We start from the raw sequence: 9185 nt of genomic DNA, 5'->3' as shown, positions 1-9185 counted from the left end.
CTGCAGATATAAAGTTTCTTCTTTCACAGACAAATAGTCAAAATACTTGAACAAAACCGGGACTTGACTGGGAGAGTCTGGAGATCAGAAACTCCATATGGAAAGCTTGGGAAACTCATTCTCACACCCTTAGCCCTGTGAAGTTTGTATGTTACTGATTTTAGGAAGGCTGTCTTAGCTAAAATATTTCTTTCAAGCTTTCCCCCGACCCCAGGCACCAAGCTCGGCTCTTACCTGGCCAAATTCCCCCAGGAAAGTGCAGGACAGGGAGCACAAAAGGAAAGAAGGCTGCAGTCCTCAGCTTAAATGGGCTCTCAGAGCAGTGGGTGGGTGTGAGTGGAGACCCCAGGTGAGACTGCTTGGGGCAATTCAGTGCCCTGAGCACCCCAACATCAAAACTGACAACCCTCAATTCCTCGGGATGGCAATTTCATTTATAGGAAACTAAAAACAGATCTGTGGATGCAAGATCACTCTGTTGCCTTCCCCATATTAAAGGTGCTAACTGTGGTAGAGCAATGAAGGAGAACACATTCTTCCAGGCAAACCTTCTCCAGGAATTTTGCTTTTGCGTGGTTGCCACCTGCTGGCAATGGGCTTCCCGGGTGCAAAAACCTCTCTGAGTGAGAAAACTAACTTAAATTATGTCACCTCTCACACAAGCTGCCCAATCAGCTGAAAAATCGCTGTTCATTGGCACTGGGGCTCTAGGAAAGGCAATATATTTTATTAAGAGTAGAAAACTACTGTCTTATTTTGCATGGTAAGGAGTTACCCACTTCAGACACAATGACATTGCTGGAGCTTTTTCTGTTAAATCACAAGACATGACAGTCACAGAATCACAGCATGGCTCAAGCAGGGTTAAATTTCCCAGCACCGTGTCCGCTTGGGTTTGAATGTCTCCAAGGATGGAGATGGGTTTGAATGTCTCCAAGGACGGAGATGCCACAGTGGACAACCTGTTGCTGTACTTCACCCCTCTCGCAGTGAATTTCCCTCGTGTGATTTAATGGAATTTTCCATGTTTCAATTCGTGTCTCCTGTCACTGGACATCACTGAGGAGAGTCTGGCTCCCTCCTCTCTGAACCCTCCACGGGCACTTCCAGACGTTTCTGGTATCCCCTGCCCCTTCCCTTGCTGAGCGCGGGCAGCCCCATCTCAGCATCTCCCTACGGCAGCATCCTGCTGCATCCGCGATTTTCTCCACGCCAAACACCCGACACCAGCCTTGGCCGCTCGTGCGGGTGCCAGGCTCCCCGGGCACAAGGATTTGGGCTGGCCAGGTCCCCTCCCGTGCCCGGGGGAGGCTGCAGCTCCCGCGGAGCCCCCGGTGCGGTTCAGCCCGGCGGCGCTAAGCGGCACTCGCTGCTTTCAGCTCAGCGCCTCTGCATCCCCCCCATCGCAGCATCGTCAGCCTCGCACACAGCCTGGCACTCTGCTCCTGCGGGGAGACAGCACATGCGGGCTTCCCGTGCCTGGGCAGAGCCTCGGAGCACAGCATCCCAAGCCAGGCTGCTTCGGCTCCTCCTGGGAGAGCAGAAAACACCTCCGGGGAGATGCTTGCCCACTCCCAGCACAAGATTTCCCCAGGGAAACCCTGCACGCCAGCTCGTTCCTTTGAATTTCCTCCCACTGCTGGGGCTGGCTTGTCACACCAGCCCACATCGGCTGCATCCTGAAGACTGGAAGCAGGGAAAGAAACCCCATGAACGATTCACCCTTTATTAGTATCAATCCCCTCCTAAAGCAAACATCCCGGCTGGGGTCTGCAGGGAGGCTGAATTAGGAACCCCAGGGTTCCCTCCTCCTCCTCCTAACCCCTTCCCAGCCATGCACAGAGTCAGCTCAGCCCCAAAGCCGAGGAGAATTCCTTGTGGGACAGTGTGTGCTGTGTTAATGGGTGCAAAGGCGCGGGGCAGCCCCGCAGCTCCCTGGGCACGGCAGGAGATGAAGCCTTTGCTGCTCCTGCCCACTGCAGCTGCAGGTTCCTGCTGCGGGGAGGCATCGCCTTCTTTCTGTCACACCCGTGAGGACACGGCCCTGGAGGGCTCTGCTCCATCCTCCCCGGGAGCCATTTCCTGCCCTGGAACGGGAATTAGGGCTCATATTCCCACTTTCAGGAATTAGGGCTCATATTCCCACCACAGGCTTTCCATGCAGGCATCTCGGCTAGGGAGGGGGATCGGGAGCAGATTTGTTGCTTTTAAAGTCTCCATGCTGCAGCAGTGTTGGCTGCTTGGATCAATTGTCCTCACCCAAGCCGTGCTGCAGCTTGTTCTCCCGGGAAGCTCTAATCCCCTGGGTCTTACACAGTCTCACACCGCCTCCCTAAGGCTGGTCATGATTTTTGGGTGAGAAAAGAAATAATACCCCACTGAGAGTTGAAGGCCTGGCTCTCAGAAGCATCTTGATGTAAGAAAAATATGAAAATAAAAATTAAACGTGGATAAGCAAAAACTTGGACTGTAAAAGATGAGAAGCAGAAGGGTATCCAGAAGGTAGTGTTCACATCAAGCCAAGAAAGAGAATTTGCCCCTTCCCCGTACAGCCTGACATCTGTAGCACTCACCTTGTTTCCTTGGGACTGCAGGGAGCCCCTGGGTGCTGATGAGCCACTGATGGTCCCGCCATAAACCCAAGGAAATGGTGACCCACTGGCTTTACTGCCATTTCTGGGAGAAACAAGCCCAGTTTGGTGCCTTCAGAGGGTCTCAGCACATCAAGGTTTGACATTGCCACCTGCTGCTGAAGGGAAGGGACTTCCCAGGCTGGATTCCCTCTCCCAGCAGCTCACCTGAGGATCCTCTGTGGGCTGTGGGACACGGCCCTGGCAGCTCCCTGTCCATGGCCAGGGCAGAGTGTGTGGGTCTTGCCCCATCCACACCACCACTGCAGCTGAGGTTGTGCCTGGAGGCAGTTTTGGGGTGATAAATTTGTTCTATGGCAGCTCTGAGGCCTCCAGAGGAGCTCCAGGTTTGTCATCATGGAGTGACAGGATGAGAGGAAACGGCCTCAGGTTGTGCCAGGGGAGGTTTGATTAGATATTGGGAAATATTTTTTCACCAAAAGGGTGGTCAAGCCCTGGAAAAAGCTTCCAGGACAGTGGTGGAATCACCATCCCTGGAAGTGTTCAAAAAACCTCTGTGTATGACATTTCATTTAGTTTAGTGGTGCACATGGTGGTGTGGCTGAGTTGATAGTTGGACTTGTTGAGCTTCTCTAAACTTAATTATTCTATGATTCCATGATATAGGCATCCTCAAAAGAAATCTTTCCAAAGAAACACCTGTTGAAAAACCACAAGCCCCATTTCCCTCCCTCCTCCTCCTTCTGACTGGAAGCGAGGAAGAGGAGTTAATTTAAAGGCAAAGGCCAAAAATAGTGACTGTAAATATTGCCATGAGTCCTTGTTGGCATTTGTGTTTGGTAAGTGAAGATGCAGAGAGAAGGATCAAAGCTGCCTGAATGGCTTTTAATTACAAGCCTTGATTGTTCTATTTTCTCTCAGAAAAATACTGCAATTATCTAACAAAGCTCTTCAAGTGGAATTAGACACTAGCCCCAAGCTTCAAGGGCTGTTCAGTGGCTATTTTCTCTTTAAAAAAGAAAGTAAATTTGATGTGTAGATAAAAACCAGGCACTCTATTGACTGCCTACAGCCAAATCTGGTGCTTCCTGGGTAAACAGAGGATGGGAAGCTTTCCCCACGAGGAAGTGAACAGCCTGGGGTGCACCAAAGGCTGGTGTCACTCTGCTAAAGCCCCCCACAACAACATTCCCTGGCTGCCTGGGGCTGGGGCTCTGGGTGCTTCCATGTGGGAAGGGGGAGTTCCCTTTGGGGGTAAAATAAGCTATGATTTGGCAGCAAGACCTTTGTCCTCATTTTCAGTTTTTTTTTCTTTTTTTTTTCTTTTTTTTTTCTTTTACCAGGACTTCTGCACATCTCCATCACCTCCCCTTGCTCCAATGCTTCTCCTGCACAGCTCATGCCAGAAGTGTGGGAGTTTCCTCCTTGGGAGGAAACCTTGGGAGTTTCTAAGGTCCAAACCATCCCCTGTACAAGGCTCAATAAACCAGCTGGATAAGGAAATCAGAGAAATAAGGATTCTGTTTCATAAACTCAACCCCCAAATGAGATCAGAGACTGGTAATTAACAAAGTCAGATTTCAACACAATGAAAAATCTCCCCTGAGACCCAGCCTGCTGCTGCTCAGCATTGATGGAAATCCTACAGATGTAATTAAATTCCCTTTATCCATGTGATGGGTTCAGCAGGATCCTTCATGCTGTGGCCACACCCAGCTGGGCTCCTTCATCCACACTGACCAGGAGCTGGGATGTGAGGCTGATGGACACCATTTCATGATGGATGGGGCTGGTCAGAGCCAACAGCTCACAGAATTGCAGAATCACAGACTCACAGAATCACAGACTCAGAATCATAGAATCACAGAATCACAGACACAGGGAGTCACAGATTCACAGACTCACAGAATCACAGAATCAGAGAATCACAGAATTACAGAATTGCAGAATCACAGACTCACAGAATCACAGACTCAGAATCATAGAATCACAGAATCACAGACACAGGGAGTCACAGATTCACAGACTCACAGAATCACAGAATCATGGAATCATAGAATCACAGAATCATAGAATCACAGAATCACAGACACAGGGAATCACAGATTCACAGACTCACAGACTCACAGACTCACAGAATCAGAGAATCACAGAATCACGGAATCATGAAATCATGGAATCACAGAATCACAGACTCACAGAAGCACAGACTCACAGAAGCACAGACTCACAGAATCATGGAATCATAGACTCACAGACTCACAGAATCACCGAATCACAGAATTACAGAATCACAACTCACAGACTCACAGACTCACAGAATCACTGAATGGTTTGGGTTGGAAAGGACCTTAAGGATCATCCAGCTTCAACCCCCTGCTGTGGGCAGGGACTTTCCACTAACCAGGATACTCAGAGCCCCATCCAGCCTGGTCCCCAGCTCATCCTCCGCAGTTCCTAGGGGACAGCCCCAGGCAGAAGGGCTGGGTGGCATCGCTGACACTCACCAGATGATGATGCAGTTTCCAGCCAAGCACATGCAAATAAAACCCCGGTTCAGATGCCAAAGCAAAGCACAGGCAGAGTCCTGATTGGCTTTCCATTGCCACCTCCCAGTCACCTCTGGAATGCAGGGACAAGGAGAAACACCAGCACCAGGGGCTGGGCTCATTTTCTGCCCCTTTGTGCTGGGTCCCTGGAGGCAGGTGATTATCTCCAGAAATTTTAATGTCATGAAGGTTGGATGGATGACATTTAAGGTCCCTTCCAGCACAATCCATCCTGTGATTCTATTATTTCCTCTGGGGTTAAACAAAGCAAGAGCGGTGCAAGGCTGAGATCAGGGAAACTCCAAATATGTGAGCAAATGACCTGTGCATGTGGAGAAGTTGCTATTAATGGCTAACACTGAGCAAACATTAAATAGCCAAATCACAATATGGGGTTGGTTTCACACAGAGGAAATCAACCTGAAAAGCCATTAATCTTAATTTCATGTTGACTACAGAGCTCCCGTTTTTATTCCTCATCACTGAATGAAATCAGCATGACATGAGCTGTTCTTGGAGCATTCACTGCACATGCCAGGCTGGAAACACACAGAGAAACTGATGTTTATTGAATGGACAGAGCCAGCTCAGGCTCTGCCTGGGCTCCTCTCTGTGGCCAGGAAAATGGTGATCTAATGCAGCCAAAAGCAGCCTACGGGAAGATGCTGATTCTTTTCAATGGTTTCCTTGGAAAAATCAAGTTTCCTGCTTGGTTTCTTGAAGGTTCATTCTTCATTTCACTACATTGAAAATGTGCTGTTTGGCAGTGCTGGTGCTGCTCCAGGCTCCAGCCCTTCCTGCCTGGCTTCAGGCCCAGAGGGGAGGGAAGCAGCCACGCTCTCCCTGACCACTGCTGGCAGCAGGAGCCTCCACCAGCACTGGAGCTACATCCTCCCTCAGAAATAACACAGACTGGAGGAAAAAACCCTTTTGCTGCAAGAGTGGGCTGGTTGAACAGGATATGATTTCCTCTCAGAGGCCCTTCCAGCAGTTCAGCCACAGGAAAAACAAATTTCCAAGAATCCTGCTTATGCCAAGGGGTTGGAACTGGATGATCTTTGGGGTCCCTTCTAACCCAAACCATTCTAGGACTGTGAGATTCTGTGGATCTGAACATGAGAGGTGTTGTACTGTGGGGTGAAGGGGATCCCAGCTGGGAAAGGATATTATTGTGCACTTTCTAACCCAAGGACAGTTCAGGGGTTGCTGAAGCACAAACCTTGAGATGGGAGAAGGAGCTGTCTGTGTCCCCCAGCACTGTGGAGAACCAGCATCACTCCTTTCCTGCATCCAGACAGGATCTCTGCACTGAGGGAGGGAGAGCAAAGTCAGTTTACATGGTTCAGCAGCATCATCGTTGCCAAGATACAAAACCATGTTGCTCTATTTATTGATTATTTCATTCTGTCATGCAGTCTATCCAGGTTTCAGAGTGCTGAAAGCAGGAACAAAGGGAGTTTGTGAGCCATGGGCCTCTTTGATTTAACAGCAACAATCTAATAGCAATCCCTTTGCTTGGAAAAATTCTAAAACTCCCCCTTTCAAAAGGAGCTGTGACCTTGGTGCTTCTCCTGCCACATTTTGAGCAAGGGGGTCATGAATCCCCATGAATCTAAACAGGCAATAGGGCAAGTGCATGCAGCCACTGTGGGCCACTCAAAATAGGCAGGCAGCAGCTCAGACATGACGAGAAGGGGTCCAGAAAAACCCTGTGCCAAACATCCATCAGCATCACACAGCACAAGCTCTACTTTCTCACAGTCCATCTCTGTTCCTCATGCAGCACCAGGACTTTGGCTTATGGGCTGCTCTTCCCACCTTCCATTTCCTAGACCCACAGAACCATAGAACAAGTTTGGCTGGGACAGAACCTTAAAGGATGTGTCATTCCAACCCCTGCCATGGGCAGGGATGCCTTCCATTAGACCAGGTTGTTCAACCTGGCCTTGAACATTTCCAGGGATGGGGCAGCCACAGCTTCTCTGAGCAACCTGTGCCAGGGCCTCACCATCCTCACAGGGAAGAATTTCTTCCCATTATCCAATCTAACCTGACTTCTGGCAGGTTGAAGCTGTTTCCCCTTGTCCAAAGCCCCTCTCCAGCCCTCTGGAGCCCCTTTAGGCACTGGGAGACCTCAGAGCCTTCTCCAGGCTGAACACCCCCCGCTCTGTCAGCCTGTGTCTGTAGCTGAGATGCTCTTTTTGTGATTTTTTAGCCCTTTTTGTGGTTTTTGTGGCCTCCTCTGGACTTGCTCCAACAGGTTTCCTTTGTCCCCTTCCCTCCCTCCTTCATCCTCCCCACCTCACAAACAGCCCTCACCACAGAGATGGGACAACTTTCCCTCCTGCCTCTGTTACTGCTGGATTCTCCATCCCTCCCATCTCAGCTCCGTGGTTCTCCTCAGCAGAGGAGAAGGCTGGTGGGCAAGGTCTGGCCCTTCAGACCGCCCTGGGCAGGGGCTGTGGGCTGAAGATCAGGGGTGGGAATAACCAACAGATTCTGCAAAGTCACAGCAGTGAGCTCTGCTGCCCCAGAGATGCACAGGCCAGGAATGCACAAGCAGGGCTGCAGCCTGGGATGTGTCCGAAGGAGATTCTCCTGTTGAAGGAAGGAGAAATTTGCTTTTGCATAAATATCCACAAAAATAGCTGAGGGGAAGCACAGCAAAATGAGTGGGAAAGCAAGCTGGAGTTTTTTTCTGGCAGAGCCTGCTTTGCTGCCAGTCTGAGTCTCTCTTTTGAGCAGATATCAAAGGCTGCACCCACACCAGCTGCTGCTGGAGATCCTTCTCATTTAAAAAAAGGAGCTCTAACTATGGAGAGTAGCCACCTTCCCTATAAAGCATTGCAGGGTGAGAGACATCCTTCTCTGGACATACATTGTTGTACCCCACAATGATGTTCCAGGGAATCTAGAGAGAGATTGGAGCCCAGTGACAGCTCTTTAAATAGTTAACAAACCTCCCTGGAAAGGGAAAAAAAAAAAGGAAAATATAATTTTAAAAAAGAAAGGCATATTTACAGTCTAACTTCTCAAGAAAAACTTGTGAAAACAGATGTAGCCTGAAAACAGACTGCTCAGCCTCAGGCAGAGTCTTCATCAGGGCAAGTCTCGAGCTTTGGAGCAGGGGCACCACAAGGGCCCCACACAGCTTTGTTCTCTCTGCACTTGGGGTTTCTCCCACCTGCTGAATTGTCCCCAGCCCTGGTGACAATTTGGAGCAGGGAAAAGGCTTTGTGGCTGCTGTGGCTGTGGGCTTGGGGAGAGGGATTTCAGCTGGATGCTCACCCAAAACAAATGACCCCCCCAACCTGCAGCTCCATAAAGGGTAACCCAGTGTGTCCCCAGCTCAGCCCTTCCCACGGCATAAAACCATAAACCACAGAACACCCAGGGCTGGAAGGGACCCCCAGGCATCAGAGATGAGCTCCTGGCCTTGCAGAGAACAACACCAGGAACCCCACCATGTGCCTGAGGGTGTTGTCCATCCAAACCTCAGTGAAAGTGTAAATGCTGCTCCTTATTTTTTATGTTAGAAGTTGTAATTGATGGAGGGGTGAGTGTTGTTGGCTGAGGGAGAGAAAGGGAGATCTGGGTCTTGCAAAGCCAGATCTCTGCCCAGATTGACCAAGAGCCAAGGAGCTGCTTGGGGCAGAGCTCAGTCACCAGCTCATCCATTCCTCAGCCTTTTCCAGCACTTGATTTCAGCCAGCAGCAGCAGAGAGAATACTTGGTACATTAATAAATCCCATAATACTGAATAAAGCACTTTGGTTTATGGTTTTGCTGTAAGAACTCACCCCTGGATACTTATAATTAACTGAACTAGAAAAAAATAAGGATTTCCATTTTTTTTCTCACCAATTTACTTTTTCTTTTTTAAGAAGAAAACCACCACTGCTAATAAAAAACCATCTCCTGATATTTACCTGCTTGGGTAGGAATATTGATCTCTGCAGAGAGAAAGCACTTTCCTTATTGCACATCTCACTGTCTGATCCATCTTTCCTACAGAATATGGCCTTGGCTTAATTTTCAGAACAGC

This window comes from Agelaius tricolor, unplaced genomic scaffold (assembly GCF_023055355.1).
Source record: "Agelaius tricolor isolate 1412-34295 unplaced genomic scaffold, bAgeTri1.0.p SCAF_23, whole genome shotgun sequence".
In the NCBI taxonomy this organism is placed as follows: Eukaryota; Metazoa; Chordata; class Aves; order Passeriformes; family Icteridae; genus Agelaius; species Agelaius tricolor.
Note: the sequence above shows the minus strand (reverse complement) of the source record.